Source organism: Manis javanica, chromosome 2 (assembly GCF_040802235.1).
Source record: "Manis javanica isolate MJ-LG chromosome 2, MJ_LKY, whole genome shotgun sequence".
NCBI lineage: Eukaryota > Metazoa > Chordata > Mammalia > Pholidota > Manidae > Manis > Manis javanica.
The window spans coordinates 17,857,763-17,880,609 of NC_133157.1; the positions used below are offsets into that span (position 1 = coordinate 17,857,763).

Consider the following 22,847-nt stretch of genomic DNA (forward strand, 5'->3'; position numbering starts at 1 on the left):
GATCTCAGAGGGTAGAGCTAATTCACGATTCCTTTTGCAACATCAGAAGCTTGTAGGCTCGTTAGACTCAAAGCATGTGAACCACCACCACAAGTCAACTTTGATTTAGAGCAAAGGAACTGGCATTGCTTTAAGGTGAGGTCACTGGAATCGGAGCCTTGATGAAGTTTCTCAGAAAGAAAACATTGTGCTGTGTTTGTGTCTCCCTCACATTCCTCCTTCCCTCTCGCCTCGCTTCCCACCACATGTGGGTTGGCTGTTCCTAAGGCCCCAGGGATTGAAGGAAAGTCACTGAATGTGAAGCATATCAAAGAGTTTACACAAAACCAGAGAGAAGCCCCCTCAACCTTGGCACACTTTTCCAAGGAAAAATATTCTGTGTTTAATGGAAGAAGGAGACTGAGAGAGGAAGCTACTTCAACCCATTACAGAAAACAACATTTTGTGTGTACTCATGGAATTCACGGCATAATAAGGAGGCTGATTCTCCAGCTGTGAGTCAGAGCCTGGCTGATGTAAAATGATGGAGGAAAAAGCTCCTGGAGGTTTATATAGAGAGAGTTTCCAGGACTCTTTGTCCCATCGAAAAAGGCTGGAGGGGTCAGGATATCTGCATTTCAGGATCAGCTCATCCACAGGAGTTATGCAAGTCATAGCTGGTCACTTTTTTCCTTTGGCCTCAGTTTCTTTTTCTGCAAAATAGGGATAGTAATATTATTTCTCCTGTAGGGTTAATATGAGGATTGGGGCTACTGTGACTGGAAAAGTGCTTTGTGAACTCCAGAGTTGCTGCCAGTATAAGTTTGGTTTACTCTCTTAGTAGTCAACGAATACTTACCTTGAAGACCCATTCTCTGCATGGCCCAGTTAAGTCTGGGGATTGAACCACAATGAAGTACCCAGTAAAAGAGAAACTTAAAATTGTTTTGTTCCCTTCTGAAGTGAAAATACTGATATTTTTAAAGGTATCAACAGTTTTCCTATTCCTTATTTTGAATTCACCTTAGGAGGTAGCTGTTCATTATATATTCAAAACTCCTTCATCTTCCAGTCTTTCGTTTCAGAAGATGCTTTCGCAGGACACCCACCTAGTTGCTAAAGTCAGAACTGTAGGAGTCACCTTTGATTCCTCTTTCCTTTATCCCTTCCTCTTCCAAACTCTCAGTGAGTCCTACTTCCTCCACCTGCAGAGAATATCCTGAAATCTCTCCTCCCCTATCCATGTCTACTGCTACCATCCAGATACAAGCCACACTCATCTCTCTTTCTATCACAGTAGTTTACCAATTGCTTTCTCTGTTTCCACTATTATCATCTACCCTACCTTTTCTCCAAAGCAATTAAAAAGATATTTTAAAAATATCACACCATTTCCTTATTTAAAAGCATCTAATTTTCAGAATCTCAAATTCCTTAGCATGGATGCTCATTTCTACATGATCTGACTTCTGTCTCCACTTATGTCACAGCTCGTAACTCTCTCTACTCATTTCTTCTGCTCTAGTCACACAGACATTCATTCTGTTCCTTGAGAGCAGATCATTCCTACTTTGGAGTATTGCCCTAGCTGTTTCCTTTGCCTGAAAGGCTTTCATCCCAGATCTTGCAAGACTCCCTCTTAATGTGAGGATTGGGGGCACTTCTCAGGAATGTCTCGGTGAAATGTCAACCTCAAAGATGCTTCTCTGACCATCCAATCCAAGGACCTCCAGCATAGACACTTTCTCACTATTCTGCCTCTAATTTTCCTAGTATTTATCAATATCTGAAATTATCTTCTTCATTTGTTTACATCTTTGTTGTCTGTTTTCATCTATACTAAAACTATGAAAACTAGAATCTTCTTTATCTATCTAGTTCAGTATCATACATGGCCGCCAATCTCATCTTGACACATGCGTGGAATAGCATCTAATATATAAGAACCCCATAATTGATACCTTTAGAGTGGATGAAATGGACTCTTATTCTGAGAAAATAACTTGTAGTGACTTTCAGAATAAATGTAAACAAAAACCCCCAAACTCACCCCTAGTTATGCAGGAAGATCTGAGTTGAACAATAACACCTAAGGTAAATTTTTTAGATTTACATCATAAATTGGTAAGTGCTTTGTTTAGTGATATATATATATCTCTTGTTTCCTCCCCCCACCAAATATGTGTGTGTGTGTGTAACAACATCAGAATTCAAATAATTACTTCCCTAGAAAAAATATTTTTCCTAAACCATGGAGTGTTCTTGTGGGATTATAAGCAGCTGCATATAGGAGAAGGAGAGTAGATGGAAAGGAATTGTAAGTGGGAGGTGTGTAGATCTGATATGTTAATAATCATCTCAATCTAGGAAAAGCTTGTTTAAAGAAATAAAAAGGAGGACTGGACGGAACTCAACAGTTGAAAGAACACATGCTGAATAAGAACATACACTGAATGCCCTTCCCTCGGTTTTATTTACCAATATATAGAAAAGTACCAAACAATAGAGATTGTCTACTCTATATCAAGAAGCCATAATACTCACCTTGCAGGTGAATGTGAGGTTTTCTTTGAAGAAAACTTGTATCTCCCATTGCCAACCATCTGGGAGAACCCTCTAATCCTGTTGCAGAAGATGAAGCCTGGGGCAAGAAAGTTTTATAAAGGGGGAGGGAAAGCTATCACTTTTCTATGGGAGCAGGCTTCTTTAGACGTGACTGTGATAGATGCTTGGAAAAATCTCTGGCAGTTGGGATGTGGGTGGTGGGTTGGGGTGGCAGGGGGCATATGGCCAGGAAATGAAAGAAGTCTGAGAGCTAGGTAGGCATGACTAACTAAGGGACCACCAGGCTGTACTCGAACAAGTGTCAGAATCAAGCCAATTCTTGGAGCAAGTATAAGTTACACTCTTGTCCTGTGTTCATTTTATTATCAGTTTATAAGAGTGTTCCCTCAACTTTCATCCAGACAGGAGGTAACAATGCTGTAGCCCACCGGTGACAGCTGTGCCCATTGGAATGAAGTCTAGTGAGAGCTGATACAACTTACAAAGTTAGATGATATCACAGCCAAGAGGCAGATGGTATGGAAGAGCTAAGGAACTTACTCTGCTTACATGTGTCAAAGTATAAACTAGAAAAGTCTCACTAATGGCCAAGAGACACTAGGTGGAGTGGGGCACTATTTTTTGGCAATTAGACTGGTTGGAGCAGAACCTACAATAATTTGGGTTTAAAGGGAAGTGTGACTTATCTTGGAGTCACATTGCTGCCTGTCCCAAGGCAGACAGCTCACATAAGGAGGAAAGGACACAGTGACTCTCAGGGAGCTCACAGTTGGAGCAAGTTGTTTCAGTGTCTCTTAAGACCCTCACAACCCTTCTTTTGTCCCTTTAGGAGCTAAGAGTTGTGTTTTCAGCTCCCATTCTGCAAAATAGATGAGACCTTCCTAAAGGCTAGCAGAACTCCACACATGGGAGCAAATATGGAAACGTTTGGTAATCCAGGGGGAGGCATGTTCTTCAGTGTGGAGGGAGAATCAAATCAGTTGCATACATCCTGGAGAATGCCAGTTGCCTGACATATTTTGATGTTTGTGTTGCTGGTATGGCCATCTCCAAAGATGTGGGACCAGTGTGGCCACATACAAATTACACTCAGAAGGGCCCCCACTTTGGGTTTAATGCTCCCCAGTCACTGTCTTGAAAACCCTACTTTTTTTGTTGGGATTTGTACTGTGTAAATGAAGTCCAGTGGAACAATGGATTGTGTGCCAGGGGCTTGACACCTCAGCTCTTTGGATCTTAACCTCCTGCTGTTTCCCCAGCTCTCCCGGGTTAGATTTTTAGCCACCCACTCCTCACCACCTGACTCCAGCAGGCCTCCTCCTCCAGCCCCATCCTTTGCCTTCCCTATCTTCTTAATGACCATGTAGGGTTGGCCAGGGTGAGTCCCACTTTCTACTTTGCTCTGCACTTCCTATGGGAGCCTGAGTGCAGGGCTGGGTGTGGGGGGTAAGGAACACATGGTCTGTGGTGACTCCAGGAGGAATATGGTAGCGACATGCCCTGTCCCCCTGGTTGGCAGTGCCACAGGGCATTCTAAAGGTCACTCAGTGGTGGGGGCAAGCCTCTTATCCACCCCTGATCGAGGTAAAAAGTGCATCTCATTGTGTAGGTTGCAATTCTCTGGGGTTGCCAAAAGGAAGGGAAGATTGTATATCAGCTCCAGCTCTGGGCACGTCACATCAGTCTGGAGGCTCTCACCAGCAGCCAGTGAATGCAAAAATTCATGAGGTTGGGGCTTAGGCACCTGGGAAGGTTTGCACTCACAGTGTGAGTATCCTCCCAATAGAGGAAGAACTACATTAAATAGCAAACATAAAACATGACAGTTTGGGAGAGAGACTGGAGAAAGAAAGCTATTATATTTTAGTACTTTTAATGGCACTTTTGTCCTGCAGTTTGAATAAGGAGCCCCATGAATTATATGACAACCCTGGTTGTGTGCATAATTTTGTGACTGTACAGATAATTTCTGCATTTCTGTCTCTAGACTTTACTGGCCCAAGAAGACAGCAAGAGCATTTTTCAAAGGCAGTTCCAGGTCTTAGAAGAGCAGTGGTTGAGAAATGGGTTGGTGGGAGTTGGGGAATCTCAGTAGAAAGTCTGAAAAGATCAGAACTGCCCCCAAAGTGCCACTTTTGCCAGCTCTTGTGCTTTCCAGAAATAGGTGGGAGGAGCTCCTAATGAAAATCTATCCCTATAAACAAATCTCCAGAACTATGTGTAGTCAAGACAGTAGCTAGAGGTTTTCTTATTGGACTTCTAGGAATTTTTAGGTGTTTTCTTACCTCAGACAATCTGGGATGTTATACTTGTAATATTCCAGAATGTCAGCAAGGGGAAAGAAATCAAAGATTATTTAGTCCAACCCATACAATATACGAACAGGGAGAGTAAGAATTGCACTGCTGAGTGGGACAAGAGAACTGTTCAAAGATGTTAGAATTAAGTGGTTAGTAGTGGAATTTGGAAAGAAACTCTGAGACCTACTTCAGGGCACTTCCCACTAAATCTGAGTATTTATTTTTCCCTTTGGGTTGGCCTTCATTTCCATGAATATTAAATGTGTCAAAGCCAGCATTTACTTTAAAGAACTGTTAGCCTGTATCAGGTGCCTACTGTATGACAGGCATTTAATACACATGATTTCTTTTAAGATCACGACAGAGTGCCACTTTACAAGTAAGGATGTGAAGGCACAAAGAATTCAGAACTGAGTAGTTAGTATATGGGCTGGGATTCAAATCCAGGTTAGTATAATGCTGATCTATTATAGTGGGTAAAGAACCCAGAAGGTAAGTCCAGCTGGAACCTGCGAATGTGATCTTATATGGGAAGAGAGTCTATGCAGATATAATTCAGTTAAGAGTCTTGAGATGAGATCATCCTGAATTACCTGGCATGTCCTAAATTCAGTAACATGTCCTTAAAAGAGATAAAAACGAAAACACCTACACCCAGAAGGGAAGGGGATATGAAGATGGAGGGGGAAATTGGAGTGATGTATCTATAAGCCAAGGAATACCAAGGATTGCTGGCAGCCACTAGATGCTAGGAGAAAAGCATGGATTCTTCCCCAGAACTTCCAGAAAGATCCAACACTGCCAACACATTGGTTTCAGACTTTTGGCTTCCAGGCCTGCAGAAAATAAATTTCTGTTGGTTTAAGCCACCAAGTTTGTTGTAATTTGTTTCAGCATCCCTCAAATGAATACACCTGTGCTTTTCCTTTCACATCTTACAGCTTCTTCTGTTTACTTTCTATCTTTAGTTTATATCCTAATCTCAAGTTATGCCTCAACAGGGACGTTCTATCAGTAGTGGATAGAAAAGGAATTGAAAGAAAATGACTGAGATCTGATGGCTGTTCTGCAGGCCATTTGTGGATCAGTTGATTCCATTACATAAGCAAGAGTTGTTAAAATAAATTTCCTTGGAAAATTAAGAGGAAGCATCCACAGTGAACTGCAAACCATTGTTGCAGTTATTTTTTTGTAAAATGTAAAAAAAAGACACAGGCCACTGAGATGATTCATAATCATGTGATTTTAATATGGATGATACCATACAGAACTTTTCTGTTTACCAGGATCTTTCTTTCACATGCATGATCTCATTTTGTTCCCATGTCAAGCCTATATTTTTCATGTTATTTTATTCATTGGAAGACAATAGTTCAGCCCATTATCTGCCCAGGGTACCATACCTAATATGTGCCATAACAGGGACCTAATCCCAGCTTACTTGCTAAAATGCTTTTGCCAAGTGAAATAAAGAAATCACTGGACTTTTATAGTACAACCCCCTTATTTTAGTGGTGGAGAGGTGACTTGTGCATTGAATTCTTAGTAGAAGCAGAAGGGAGATCAAAGGAAACTAGAAGGATTATACTCCAGACTCTTCTTATCTGGTCTGGGTCAAAGCATTTTCTGCATAAAGGAAAATTATTTTGTGAGGCATTGTGGAATTTTAAATTGGGATTAAAGTCATAAAATAGCCAGATGTTTTGGAGCAAAGCCTCCATGCATGCTAGAGAATATACAGCGATGACTGCAGCTTAGCCACATTCAAGACAGATTCAGAAGAGGACCCTCACTTTTCTAGTTTGTTCCAATGGTCAAATTCACTGAAATGGTATTGATCGGGAGGCACCCTTTAAAAGTTTATAACATCTGTAATGTCTTTTTCTTCCTTTATATATCTGAATCCCTAAAGCTCTCAGACATAGAAGGTATGGTCACTGTTTCACAGAAGAGGAAACCAAGGCTTAGAGGGTCCAGTGACTTACCTGACGTGGCACAGCAAGAAAGACTTAGCAAGGCTGGGGTTCTAACCCCAACACTCCCATCAGACTTTATAAAGAAATAACAGGGTAGAAGTAAATTTGATTCCTGTCAGTGGACCAGAAGTTTTACAAAATGTCATCTGCAGTGTTGGACACTGCTTGATAGAGATTATTATTGCCCCCAAGGAGTTTCCAGTCAAGTTGGGGGAAGGCAGAAAAAAGCCTAGCACAGCACTAGCGTGACTGAATAGTTACAATTTTCTGAATTTTGTAAGTATTTCTGAGTATGTATAATTTTTCTGAATATTTATACTTTTAAAAGTTCATACTTGAGTCTTTACTATGAGTTTTCTGTAATTAGGCATTCACTTTGTCCCATTGGGATGCCAGTTAGAAATAAGCTAGTCCTGACTAACAGTACCTAGCAAAATACAGATATTTATTAGCTTGATTTATCTAGAAGTTGGTAATTGACAATTCCAGGTCTGGTTCTGTGGTTCAGTGATGCCTTTGAGGACCAAGGTTTTCATCTGTGAGATTGTTATATCATAGTTTTAAAATGACATCTGTAGCACCAGACCCCATATGCTCAAACCAGTATCCTAAGCAGGGGAAAGGGTTGTGTAAATGTTCTGTCATTTTATCATAGAACTTCTCTATGTGTCTGTCTTTGTGTGTATCTCATTTAATTTTCACACACACAATAACAATGAGAAAGTTATACTGTTGTCTACACCTTACAGGTAACACAATTGAAGGATTATTTCATTTGCCCAAGATACTGAGCCAGAATTAAAATTCAGGTCTAAAATATCCCAAAGGGTGGGCCTTTAACCAGCAAGGTATATAAAACCTGCTTTGCCAAAAGCTATAATCCTCCCACAGAGAAATTCAGACAGCAGTCGGGTATTTGTAGCCCTAGCCCTAGCCCATGGCTGTTGAAACTGTTTTGCCCCTTCATTTAACAGATGAGGCTGCTGCAGCAAAGGAGGAAGGGAATCTTCTGAGTTCATACCAGTGTTTAGTGGTGAGCCAGACTCCAGACTCCAGCGCAGGAGTCTGCTCAGCTGTATATAATCCTTTCTCCTTTTCTCCCCTGGATCGCATTATATTTCAGTCTAGAAGAGGGCAGGTCTAAGATGAGCATATGCTTTAAATATTTCAGTGAGCAGGTGGGGCAATGTGGGTGGAGGGGGTTATGCATTGCTGTCATATCTCAGTCTAAAATACCAAGAATTTTTCCTCCCCTTTCTGTAAGAAAATGCCACGAAGGAAACCACTTCAAGATGCTGTTGTCTTGCTATGCAGGAGTGGAAGACAGAGGGTGAGAAGGAAGAAAAAAGAGAAAAGAAACTGAAAGAGAGCCTAGAATGTCTTTCAGTCTACCTTGCCAGGGAAACTCCACCATTCCCTCCCTTTTAACCACTACTTACATCAGATGAGAAACCTTATCATTTATCTCCACTCCCTTCATAAAGATCTTCACTCCTTGAGGTCTAAGACAGCACTGGCTGGACAAGGGCAAATGAGTTGGAACAATGTGCTTAAGTTTGCCCTGGCTCTAATGCACCTTCAATTCCTTTTCACTTTTTTTCATTATTGGCTATGCCCTTGTCTCTTTCTCTGCAACAGATTTTAATACCTTCAAGATGCATGATTCCTGTGTTGATAGCAATATTCAATTAGCTTAGCTCCTAGTGGTCCTCTTCAAAGTCCTATCTTTCTTAGTACCTCATCACATGTTATTTAGGAATTGAGGTAGAGTGTGGGATAGAATCTCATAAAGAATTATACCTCCATTATTGGGAACTTAAGCCGATAATATTTTCATCTAAGTTCTGAAAATTTTAAACCATAGGGAGAATATAGCAGGTATATGGGATCTTAAATCAGCCTAATTTGCCAGACAAATTAGATTATTAACAAAGATCTTCTTAAAGGATCATTAGCAAACTTAGATATGAATATGTGACAATTACAATATGTTTTTCTTATAAAACAGCCAACAGGATGACTAGTAATTAACTTCTGCTCCTTTCCCAAGTAGAACTGTGCCGCAATGACAAGGAAAGCTCAGGAGATTTTTTATCTGTTCAGTATATAATAATTCCATGTATTTGTTATTTATGCTATACATATGTCCCAACAAAATCTTTCTGGCATTTCAATGATAATAATGTCAGTATATCAAGAAATCTTATTTATTCCTCATCATCTGTCATGAAATGATTCTAAGTAATGTCTCCTACTTATGTCTAGACATTTTCTTAAACAGAAAGTAATGAATATTATTGAGCACATGCACTGTGCCAGGTGTGGGACTAGCTGGCTTTTATTGACCTCATTTAATTCTTCCAACAACCTTATGAAGTAGTTTTTATTAATACCATATTATGGGTGAGAACACTGAGGCTTGGAGAAGTAAAATGGTTCAAATCATATACACCTGATTTTTAATCCTGTGCTCTTTCTTCTACACCACAGTCCAGATGCACACACATACACAAACAAACATGTATGTCCATTTATATTTGCACTGAACTTTTTCTGATTTGACATAGGAGGAATATGAAAAATGACCCATTTAAACTGAGTCTTTCCAGGGTCACACATTCAAAAGTCACCACATATAAACCGCATGATTTTACTTTCTGATCCTTTTGAAATATCTAAATGTATTTGTGAGACATATAAGTTCTGTTTTCTTCTGTTCTCATTTGGATGCTTTTTATTTCTTTTTCTTGTCTGATCACTCTGACTAGTACTTTCAGTACTATGTTGAATAGAAATGATATGGGCATTCTCGCCTCATCTTGGATCTTAGAGGAAAATCTTTCAGCTTGCCTCACCCCCATTGATTATGATATTGCTCTGGGCTTTTTATAAATGGCCTAAATGTGTTGAGAAAATTTTCTTGTTTGTCTAGTTTATTGAGAGTTTTTATCATGTATGGATGTTTGAACTTTGTCAAATGCTTTTTGTGCATCTATTAAAAAGATCATGTAATCTTTATTTCTCATTTTGTTAAGTGGCACATCACATTGATTGATCTGAGTTTATAAAACCAACCTTGGATCCCAAGGATAAACATCAGTTTGTCATGGTGTAGAATCTTTTTGATGTGCTGTTAAATTTAGTTTTCTAGTTCTTTTTTGAGGATTTTTGCATATTTGTTCATCTGAGATACAGTCCTGTAGTTTTATTTTCTTATGGTGTCTTTGGCTTTAATATCAGGGTGATGCTGGCATCATAAAATAAATTTGGAAGTGTTCTCTCTATTTCTATTTTTTGGAAGAGGTTAAGGACTTGTGTTATTTCTTCTTTCAGTGTTTGATGGAATTCAGCTATGATGCCATCTGGTCCTGGTATTTCTTTTTTTGGGAGGTTTTTGGTGATTTTAATGTTTGCTATTGGTCTATTGTCTTTCTGGATCTTCCTGATTTAGTCATAATAGGTTGTTTGTTTCTAGGAAGTTATCCAATCCATTTATTCTGGGTTATCCAATTTGTCTTACATGTAATTGTTCATATTAGTCCATTATGGTCCTTTCTATTTCTGAGGCATCTGTTTTAAAGTCTCCTCTTTCATTTCTGATTTTAACTTCTTCTAGCCTGATGGCCCTCACTGTATGAGCTAGCTATGAACCCGCCTGAAAAATGGTGAGAAGAAATGGTAAACAAAGCATGACCTGCATCCTATCCAGCTTTTTAGGTTGTCTTCATGATTCTTCCTCCAGAACCCTTCATCTGCAGGTTGGATGTGATTATCTCTTTCCTTTGAATTTCTCTTTTTTAGAACAGTGTTGCTCCAAAGTAGAAGAATAGGAATCACTTTGAAAATGTGTTAAAATGCAGTAGGTCAGTGTTGGAACCTGTGATCCTGCATTGCTGTCAAACTCCAAGGTGACGTTGCTGCTGGGAGGTCATGAACTACCCACTGAGTGTAACAAGAGTTTTGGGAGCACTGGCCCCTCTTTGCCTTATATTAAAAGTACTTGTTTGTATATATGACTTCCTCAATTAGATTGTAGTAATTTTCTTGATAATCTCGTTATAGCTTATTAAATTTTTTCTCAATAACTTCTCTGACCAGTATAAATAGACACTTAGTGACTCCTTATCACATAAGCTTGTTTTAATTTTCTGCACAGGATTTATCCTCTTTATTTGTCTATTTTATCCATTATAAAGTAAGAGCATGATCCTTTCAACAGGCACACAGCATCAAAACATTTACCAAGTACCTATGGAATAGGTACTTGGTAAATGTTTCTAGAATCAATGCACAAACTCTTTTTTTCTTGACTGCTTCTATTTTCCTTACAGTTAATGGCAAGTACAACATAATCATGGGGTAACTGTGATAGTTAGATTTCAGTGTTATTTGAAGTTCATAATTTTCATAGTTCATAGATAATATAGGAAGGCAGTTAGACTGAATCGATACCATTTTAAACCAAATCCTTTGTGTATATGTGCAAGTGTGTGTAGTAAGTAAAATATATATGATATAAAAATATAAATTAACTAATACATGTTTTCCTTTTTTTTTTTTTTTCCCCTAACTTCTTGATTAGAATCAGGTAAAGAACAATCTCTTTCCTGGACAGCAAAAACTCAGTATTGATTTTTCTTTATTGACCAATCATACATTGCAGTATAAATATTTATGATGGCTACACATAATTAAAAATATAAGTTAAATACCACAGAGGAAAATGAAATGTAAATGGGAAAGGATTTCTCATGGGTAATACATCACTTTATAATCTTACGTTACTCTCAGAAGTACCTGACGGCTTTCTAGGATCAATGCTCAGATTGCAAGACCTCCATCATCACAAACAGACATTTGCAATTCAGTCTTATGTCCTCTTGGGGATCACTCATGTCAGGTTTATTTGGCGATTTAGCAAGTGAAATACAATATATATGCAAAGCCCTTCTAAAGTGGCCAGGTGTTTAGATGGAACTCTTCTAATATCTTGGAACATTCCTGTTGATCCTCCAAATGTCAGAGTTGAAAGGAGCCATGGGGATCATTATCCCAAGGCTTTCACTGTACGGCAAGAGAAACTGAGTGCCTGGAGGAAAGCTCTGGCCTGTGGTCACGAAGCATGCGATTAAATGAGCAAGAATTTCATGCAGCTCCTAGTTCAGTGGTCTCTCCTGAACATGTCTCTGTTAATTCTGGAGAACTAAGCATGGTTTGGAGAGGGCAGGCAGGGATGCAGTGTGGTTAATCAGATTATACAAGGTGTTTTCTCCCTAAATACTTAGCCAGTTTTAAAATTCCAAAAGACACAGTAAATAGCAGCTTATTCACTTCTGGAACTATTACTGACTTGGTCAGAATATATGGAGACAGCCAGTTGGTTTGACACCAATTTCTGTTTTCTCTACTTCAGAAGGATGATAACTGATACTGAAAGGTTTTGAGGTCAAAAAGGTCCTTAAGTGTTAGTGACAAAGATATGTACAGAAAAGTAGATCACTCTCACCACCACTTTCCCCATTCTTCAGTATCTCTGAGGCAAATGGCTTCCATTTTCATAGAAACAGGCCGTTTTCTGACGATTCAGAATAGGCGAGATGTGAAACCCCATTAAATAACATCAACACAGTTAGAGATGTTAAATGTACAATGTGTATTACATATGTGTCTGAGAGTGAAGAATATTGGTAAAATAAAATTTATTTTATACAGCTATGCATTTATTTTCTATGCCTCTATTTGTGGGGAGAAGAAACATGGCATAGGATTTTCTATCTGTACCATTGCTCCTTTTATTATCCTTAAGTCTCCTCACTATTACTGTAGCAGAAGATGTAAAATGTCTCTCTTCCCTGTCAACAACCTCCTCAAACACACTTACTGAACATGATTTCCAAGCTGCAAATGGGGATGAAAAGACTTCAGTGAGAGGACATCAGGGATCAGATGTACATCTAGACGGGGTGGAGATTTCAACCCCCTTATTTGAAACTACCATGTTTGTCTTCATGAAGAAATACTGTTTCAGTGAAATATGTATATGTGTGTTTGTGTGTGTGTATAAATATATTTTCTTAAAAAAGAAAAGGAAAGGGCCGAAGAAAGCAACAGCTGCTTTAATGCATTGAAAATATAGTTATTCAGAGTAACTTGAGTATTCATACCAGATCAGCAATCCAGTGCAGTTTGAGAGTTGACAGAATTCCCTCAATAGCTCTAAAACCAAAGTCCAGATGATGAGAAGGATACCTGATGTTTGAATTGCCTTTGCAACTACATTTTTTAGGGCCTTCAGATTGCTGCTTGCTAACATTTACAGTTCTCTGCAGCCACAATATACCATCACGGGATTTGGGAGGAGATGAAAGAAGCAGAAAGGAAATTGCTATTCCCATATTCTTACCAGTAAAAGATCGGTGCATGTCAAATAGCTTTTAACATCCACAAACCTAGTTTCACAAACTTAGTTCAGTATACACACAAGGCCATTTCCATTAGTAAAACCTGTACTTTTCTTCATCAAAAATCTGTTCACCTCCAAAGAGGAAAGAAACTCTGCAGTGAGTCTTAATACTTAGACATTAGCCTTCAAAGGAACTTTCTTAACTTTTCTAATCCTTCTCCCATTTGTTACAGAATATGTGTGTTTTCTTGTTAAGAAAACTTGTTCCACATAAACCTCTACTTTTACTTAAATAATTGGGAGTGGGTGTAGGAAAGTAGAATGTTTTAAAGGAAGAATTCTTCATTTTTGAAATAAGGCTTGACAAGGTTCAGAACAGCATATGTAGCATATGTTGCCTCTTATCCAAGATCCATATATGCACACATGTAAATATAGAGTAAGAAAAAATAAACAAATTAAAGCAATTATCTCTAGGGAGGGGGAAGGGGACAGGTAGAGGTTGCAATAAACTATGACTTTGAATATATCTCATTTTGTAAATATAACTTTGGAGTATGTAAATATTTAACACGATTAATAAATTAGATATAAGAATGGCAATCCATAAAGATCAAAAGCAAAATGTAACACATGCATCTGTGTATTAAATTGGTAACTTAGCTACACATGGAAGACTTATTTTAATTGATTATGAAACATGATAATGTGGTAATATATACTGAGGGAAAAATTAATTGCAAAAAAACCATCTTAATTTGTTTTCAACAATTATATTGATAGTGTTACTATTAGTTTTCTTACTCTAATGCTACTATCTATTATAGTTGGATAAAGCAAGTAAGAACTTAAGAATCAAATTTTTTAGCAGGTAAGATTAAAAATTTTTGAATCAAAATGTTAAACCCACAAATTACCTAAATTTGATTGGAAATAGGGAAATATTTTCTTTTAAAAGACACATTTCCTGGCTTTGGCCACTGAGAAGGCTAAGAAACACCGCCTGATCACTTCTAACCAATAGCAGTGAGCACCCTTGGTTCCCAGATGGTTGTGGTCTCGAAATGCCATCTCCCGCTAAACAGATAAGGGCATCTTGGAGAAATAATTAATTACTTCCAGCTCTTGGTCCAGAAACATGTGAGATGAGCCTGGGACATCTTATCATACTTTAAAGTAAGTCTGTTCAATGAATGAGATTGTGTTAAAAGGACTAAGGAGCTGCCATAAGCCAAAAGTGGGATGTTTAGACCACAAACAGAATAATAAATAAAGCCAATTAAAATATATAAACTATTTTATAATCCATGAGCCCATAAAGATATTTTTAAACAAAACTTCCAAACTCTCATATTTTACCTGTATAGAAGCCAACTTACTCTGAAAACATGGGGAAGAAATCAAGCATTAGCTTGTCTTTTCTATAAGAACTATACTTCATGTATACAATGAGGAAGGAAAATCCTTCTTTATAGAACAGTTGCAACTATTAAATGTAGGAGTAAAAGAATATCAACATTTTGACACTTCTAATAAAATCATGAATGACTATCAAACCTTAGGTAAAAAGCTGATAAGGAACTTTAAAATGCATTGATCAGACTGAAGACACCTAACTGTTCTGATCACTCTTAATATCACAGGAAGAGACATAATCAGATATTAATTTTCTTCTGATATGAGCAGCAGCAATATAGAATGCCTCCTAGGAAACATTCTTGCCAAATAATTGAAATAAATGTTCATAGAAAATAGAGGACCAGAGTAAGATATTAAGCAAAAATGTAATCTAAAAATCCAGAATACAGAAAATTCTGCAAGGACAAATTGCCAATTTCTTCAACAAATAAATTATGCACAGACTCATGCATATACAGAGACACCACACACACACACAGGGACAGGGAAGCTGTAAATTAAAATAAATTCAGGAGACATATTACCCGCATTTGTTTTTTATTGTCTGGATCCTGCTTTGAAAAATGTGGTAAAATTACATTTATTAAATAATCATGGATATTTGAGTATTACTTATTTGATAGTGTTAAGGGAAATTTTTGTTTGGGGTTTTTTGACTATGATCCTGGTATTGCAGTTGTATTTTTTTTAAGTATCATTACTATACAATCTTATGATGTTTTCACATAAACAACACTGTGGTTTCAACATTCACCCATATTATCAAGTCCTCAACCCCTCTATTGTAGTCACTGTCTGTTAGTGTAGTAAGATGCTATAGAGTCACAACTTGTCTTCCCCGGGCTATACTGCCTTCCCCGTGACCTACCTATATTATTATTGCGAATTATAATGCCTCCCCACTCACCCGCCCCAACCCTTCCCCTTTGGTAACCACTTGTCCCTTCCCGGTATCTGTGAGTCTGCTGCTGTTTTGTTTCTTCTGTTTCACTTTATTTTTATACTTCACAAAAGAGTGAAGTCATTTGGTATTTGTCTCTCTCCAGCTGGCTTATTTCACTGAGGATAATACCCTCTAGCTCCATCCATGTTGTTGCAAATGGTAGGATTTCTTTTCTTTTTAATGGCTGAATAGTATTCCATTCTGTATATGTACCATATTTTTTTATCCCTTCATTTTTTGATAGACACTTAGGTTGCTTCCATATCTTGGCTATTGTAAATAGTGCTGTGATAAACATAGGTGTGCACAAGTTTTTTGAATCAGGGATCTTGTTTTCTTTGGGTAAATTCCTAGGACTTTAATTCCTGGGTCAAATGGTATTTCTATTTTTAGCTTTTTGAGGAACCTCCACATTGCTTTCCACAGTGATTGAACCAATTTACATTCCCACCAACAGTGTAGGAGGGTTCCCCTTTCTCTGCATCCTCACCAGCATTTGTTGTTTCTTGTCTTTTGGATGTTGGCCATCCTAACCAGTATGAGATGATATCTCATGGTAGTTTTAATTTGCATTCCCCTGATGATTAGCGATATGGATCATCTTTTCACGTGCCTTTGCAGTTGCATTTTTAAAAACATCTGTGGAGATATTTACTGAAATATTTAAGTTTGAATTGGTAACATTTCTGGCATTGGCTTCAAACTAATCCAGTAATGTGTGTATGTATGGGAAGGAGGTGGGGGAGGGCAGGTGAGATGAATGAGAGAAACCTACTCAAACTAGTTTAAGAAAAAAGAAATGTATTTGTTTGTATTACTGAAAATTCCAGCGAATAAGCTGGCTCAGAAACTCTGAAAATTCAAATGTCTACATGTTCCATTTCTTCCCCCTTTCTCTCTCTTTCTGCCTCTTCCCCTTCCCACATTATCTTCATCTCCTGTTTCACCCATCCCCTCTCTCTCCTTTAGGCTAGACTTATTCCGTAAGCAGGGGATAGAGAAGCATGACTGGAGATAGCACCAGTATTACAATTCCCATGTTAGCAACTCTTGGAAAAAAAAGAGACACTTTCCCAGTGAATGAGTTATTAGTTTCAGGTGCAGAAAGCTGAGTGTGTTTTCCATGCTCCCCAGCCATGGCTCAATCACCTTCAGTCCATTTAAGAACCCTCTCTAGTTGACTTTATCCTAATTTCTATCTCTTTCATCTTTAATCTCTATTAAAATTTACTTCCCCTCACCAAAAATATTGATTCAAGTTTTTTTGTTGTATGTTCTTGCAAATGAGTATCTTTGTAAAATACATATTGTGTTTCATATGCATGTATACATGGCTATATACCTCATCTGAAACTAATATTTTTGCCCTTAAAACCATATTTCAGAAAATATCGAATTCTATTGGGGTATATTTATATATAAATACATAGATCTTAAGCATACAGTTAAATGAGTTTGACAAATGTACAGTCCCATGTAATGGACATTGTAATCAAAACATTAACTATTTCCATCACCCCAGAAGGTTTCCTTCTGTCCCTTTACAGTAAATCCCTCAATTAGATGAAATTGCTGTTTTCATTTGTTTTACCGTAGACTAGTTTGCATGTTCAATGAACTTCATAAAATAGAAACATACTGTTTGTACTCTTTTATGTCTGCCTTTTTTTCCACTCAATTTATCTGTACATTCATCCATGTTTTGCATGTATTAGTATTTTTTACATTACTGTATTACTACTGAGTAATATCCACAGTAAGAATATAACACTGTTTTTAAGATAGGTATGTGCACCTCTAGTCATTTACTTCTGAATGCTTCACAGTATTCTGCAATATGCATCTTCCATTTTATACTCATCTAATCCCCTGTTCATGAGCACTTAGGGTATCTCCATAGCCTGCTAGCACGTATAATGCTGTGACAGACATCCTTGAGTGCATTTCCTTTGAGAGCATGTGAGTTCTCTGGAGCTTATAAACATTCTTAATTTCATTAACAACTGTTGCTCTGTAGAATGCACAAGTAGTTTACATTCCCTTCAGCAGTGCTTGCAGGTACCGTTTACCCCTATGATAATCATGTATAGCATTACGATAAGGTAAATCATGTTAACCAGTTTTCAATACTTAGAGCAGGGCTTCCCAATATACATTTTTGTGATGAAGGAAATATTCTATATCTCTGTTTTCAAAAATGGTGGCTACTAGCTGCACATTGTTTTAGAGCATTTGAAATGTGGCTTGTGTGATCAAGGAACTTCATGTTAATTTTATGTAATTTTATTTGATATTCATATAAATTAACTAGCCTCATGTGGCTTTGGCTACCATATTGGACAGTGCAGATTTAGAGTCAACCAGGATGATAAGATCGGACTTAGTTTCTGAGACTAGTGGGGAGTCACTGGAAGTGGATTCAAGAGAATGATACGATACAATTTTTTTCTTAGAATGATCATTCCAAATGGAGTGAGACATAGGTGGAGTGGGGTTCAACTGAAGTCAGGAAATACTAGTTAGGATGATGTTGCAGTGACCCTAGCTAAAACAGATGGTGGTTTATGTAGGAGCAATGGAGATTACCAGAACAGACAGAGTCAAGAGTTTAAGTAGAAACACTCTGTTAAGATCGATTTTGAAATGGTAGATCAAAAAAAAAGAATCAACAATGAATTTCCAGATTTTAGCATGGACAACAAGATGCATGGATACTGATGTACATAGTTTCTGATGAAGAAGGTCCCAGAAAATTCACATGGAAAACCAGCCATCAACCAGAGTGGCAACAAAAATTTAGTCAAGGTCCTTTGAGTCATGGAAAGATTGTGTGTGGAGCCAGATTGTCTAGGGGTCTGGAACCCCATCTGTTACTGCTCTGATTTCACCAAAGCTCATGCCAAAGGTCACCTTGATCCGTCTCACACCATCTTTTGCTCAGTCATAGGCTGACAGAGTTCAGCACAAGAGGAATGTAGCGACCTGGAGAAACTTGTCACTATCTGGAAGCTCTGAAGTGACACAGAAGGAAAAGTCTGGGAACTGATATGCATCCATTGTTTAATGTTTCAGGCAATTAGTGATCAGGAGCAGCTGCTATGGTTAAACTGTTAAAAAATACCAAAGTAAGTGAAACAGAACATATGGGATAGGTTTTATCTCCAAAATACTGCTTTGAGGAAAATATTGACATAATTTGCCTATCATATTTTCTGCCTTTGAAATGATTTGCATAACACTTCCTAGAAATAGGCTCCATATGCGTTAGTAATTTGGTAGAAGAAGTGTAATCTGAAGCTCACTGAAGGAGAGCCAGCTAAAAAGAAGATTTAGGAATCTGCAATGGAAGTCAGGCAACATCTCTCTTTATGGGGAAGGTTTAATTGTCAACAGAAAGTCAACAAAGGGGAAAGGAGCCAGGAAATGGACAGACAGTGAGTCTTCTCTATATGCCAGCCACTGTGCTGGGCATATTATATCATCTTTAGTGAGCTTTCTAGGTATTTATTAGCAGCTCCATTTTACAGATTTTAAATGGAGGCTTAAAAAGAGGAGATAATGTGCTTAAGTCACACAGGTAGGAAGTCAGTCCCACAGCAGGACACAAACCAGTTTTACTTGACTGAAAAATAGCTCTTCAGACAAAAAACCCACCTCTGGCTTTGGATAGGTGTAGTGATTCTCAAAATGTGGTCTTTGGACTAGTAGCACAGACCTCACCTCAGAATATTTTATGAATATGAATCACTTCAGACCTACTGAATCAGAAATTCTGGGGGCAAGGCCCAGAAATCTGTGCTTTAGCAAGCCCTTCAGGTAATTCTGATGGATGCTACTGCTTTGGAACCACTGAATAAGTAAGATTTAGTTAGTCATACAAGAGGCATTTACCCAGGAATGCTACAGTGGGAGGATACAAAGAAATGTAAGGTGTGTTTTCTCTGCAAAGAGTAATTGTAGGACATTTGAGAAAATATGCATAACTGAAACATCAGCACCTAGGTATTGTGGAAAGAAAGCTAGAAGTGATTTTGAATCCTTGTTTCCTGTCCCAGATGTGATACTAATATGCAGATTGGCTTTGGGCAAATGAGCTAACTTCTACATATTTCCTTTTCATCCCAGTTAAAATGATAAATGGTGGTGGTGGTGGTAATAGCTAGTACATTCTCACAACCCTTTAGAGTTCACAGTGCCTTTACATTATTTTAAAAGTGGGAGAATGATTAGCCAAAGATGAAAGGTGTTTGCTTAGAAAATCTCCAATATTCCTTCCAGATTGACTTTATAGTCGACTTCCTTAAATTAAGATGAAAATTTGCAAAATTATAGATGGCCAAGTCAATTTTTCTCAAACATGATTGCACTTCAGAATGACCTAGGAGCTTAATAGAAAGTGAAAAAAAAGATCTAGGCCTTTTCCGCAGCAATATGCTCTGCTTGCGTTGCATATATATGTCATATTGAGAAAGAGGTAATTGTAATATGGTTCTAAAGTTGAGAGTTATAGCTCAACTTTATTAAAGTGAATCTAAGTGAAGAAAAAATCACAGTGGGCAATAGTAGTAGTTTAGGGAAGAAGTAGGGTATCATTCTAGCCATCCATCGCCAGTGACTCTCTATCAGTTATGGAGAAAATCTAGTTTACTTAGCCTGGAATTCAAAGCCTTCCATGCTCTGCTTCCTGAGTACTCTTCCTGCTTCCTGTCCCATTAATCACCTCCATAAGCCCTACCCTTAGCCGAATTAGTCTCCTTGCTTTTCTCCAGCTATGCCCACAGCGGTAACAGCCTCTCTATTTTACAAGTGCTGTTTCCTATGCCTGGTTTTTCTATTGAAGCATAACCTTCTTCCGTGACTCAGTTCAAGTGTTAAATCCTTCATGAAGCCTTCCCTCCTGCCATCATCTGATGGCACTCTCCTTCTTCTGGTGGCATACAACATTTTGGATACCGTACCCCTTAAGATGTATTGACTGCATAACAGAGTAGCTTCAATAATAAAGACAATGTATTACCACCCAGGTCCTGAGGAAAGATAACTGCAGGGTCAGTTAATTTAATAGGTCAGCAATATCATAAGACTCAAATCCTTTCTACTTTCCCTATCTTCCAGTCTAGCTTTAGTTCCTTTGGTAAATCTAAAACATCTACAACAGTTCTAGGTGTTACTGACAGACATAAATATGCCTGGTGGGTGAAAAGAACTTTTGTTGATGTGGTTTCTTTTTAAAAACAAGGAAACCTTTCCAAGAATCTGACTGCCAGACCTAGTCTCATAGTTCATTGGCCAAAATTATGTCACGTGCTCGTTCCTAAACCATTCACTAGCAAGGGGAATACAGTTTCCGGGATTGGCTCACTGGAGCACATGTTTAACAGAAGGATTTTCTGAACAGAATTGGAGTGCTCTTAGAAAGGAGAAGTGAGGTAATTGGTGAATGGTGGTTGGCTAGGCTGCTAACTCCTTCTCTTAAGCATATAGGCTCTTTCAATATATATGATAGTTGCCTGTTCCCCTGTTTTAGTTCTCCTGTTAAACTCAAGTCGGCTTGAGGACAGGTTTTGTTTTTATGCTTTGAAGTCAGACACACCGGATGAAATTAAGGTAACACTATTCCCAGTTTGTCCAAGGCTTTCCTAAAGAAATCCCTAGTCCTAGGCAAACCAGGACAGTTGGACACCCTATTTGAAATCTCATCTTTACCATATACTGGATGCACAATTTGGAAGTCAAGTCATTTAATCCCTCTGTTTCATTCAAGAACTACTCCTTGAATGCCCACCATGTACCAGGCACTGTTTCAGAAAGTTCTTGTTTTTCTGCTCACTCTGGCTTTAGCTCTCTAACTTCCCGCAATAGTGCTAAGGCTGCCCCCGGACTGCCTTGTGCGTGACCCCCTCTCTGCACCCCATCACTCAGAGATGATGTCAGAGGAAGCCTTGCCGCCTGACGAATAGGGCTTGGGAAATCCCCAGGAGTTTTCAGACACTGTTTCTGGCCTGAAAAACAAAAATACCCGCAAAACAGCCAAGGGTCCCCATCTCTCAGGGAACATACTGTCCTCTCCTGTTTGCAGGGCCATTTCTTGGACAAGCAGCAGCTCTGTGTGCTGGACTTTTGGCCCCGTGCAGTCACTGTGAAGCAAGGCACATCTTACACAAACGGACCAGTGAAATGAGGTAATTGTGGCTTTCTATGAATGCTATTTCTGTCTCCTGGGTGATGCTGGCTGGGATATGAAGAACGAGAGCTAGTGAGTCTGACACGTTATGCTCTCTCCACACAGTGGAGATAGACAACACAGGAGTGGGAAAGCCCCCTCCTGTTTTCTCCTCCTGATGAAGAATGAAAATACACCATGCACATTACCGTTTTTGGACAAGACCTACTCCATTTTGGAAAACCCTCCCAACCTTTTCCATTTGGACACAAAACTGTCCTTAAATATGATTTAATGTGGCTGTATTGAACATAATCCATGTGCCAGGCATGTTAGATATGTCATTCATTTCCTTTTCACAAGGACCCTCAGAAACAGATATGATTAGTATTCCCACTGTAAAGAGGAGCAACGTATGACTCAGAATGGTGAGGTCACAGCGCTGATATGTACAAGACCCAGGTGAGCATGTGAGTGTCCTCTCTCCATTGCTAGAGCTGTGTAAGCCCACCACTGTTATTTGTGGTCATTTGTGTTAATTACTGTCCCCCAAAATATATTTTATTCCTTCATGTTATTTCAAACTAGGAAATAGAGTAACATGATTTCTTTATAATGCTCTTCATAGCAATATTCTGTACCAGAGTAGAGTGACAACTCTGTTTGACCTAAAACTCAGTTTTCTCATACTGTTACTGTTTGTTTGGCTTGTTTTTGATTTTGCTCTTGTTCTTTCTGTCCTTACTCATTGGTATTCAGTGTCTCAATGCCTGCTGAGGTTGTCAAATGATCTACGTCTCAGATTCCCTCACCACTAGCCCTCATTAAATTCTTAGTTTTGACTGTTTTCATGAATCAACCAAATAGTCACACATCATTAAGTTAGTATATAATGTAAGAGTAAATAAGCTCTAGTCTGGACTTTTTTATGGCAAAAGACAGAGAGTTGGTGTGGTAGGCACTTTTGGTTATCTATAGGAAGATGCTTTTGGTAAGAATGTTTGGTGGAGAGCATGCTCTTTGGAATCTGAGCTCTAGTGCAGGCTCTATCGTGTTCTAACTCGGAGACTTTTGACATCTAGTTGGCCTTCCAAGATTC

At 38.5% G+C, this 22,847-nt stretch overlaps 1 long non-coding RNA gene across 1 annotated transcript in view; it reads left to right on the forward strand.

The window, feature by feature from the left end:
* The window catches only part of LOC140844963 (uncharacterized), a 114,413-nt gene that overhangs the window by 25,672 nt on the left and 65,894 nt on the right, over nucleotides 1–22,847 (forward strand). Inside the window, exon 2 of the long non-coding RNA XR_012123551.1 lies at nucleotides 21,665–21,767. This is a non-coding gene — a long non-coding RNA (uncharacterized lncRNA). The remainder of the gene's footprint in view (nucleotides 1–21,664; nucleotides 21,768–22,847) is intronic.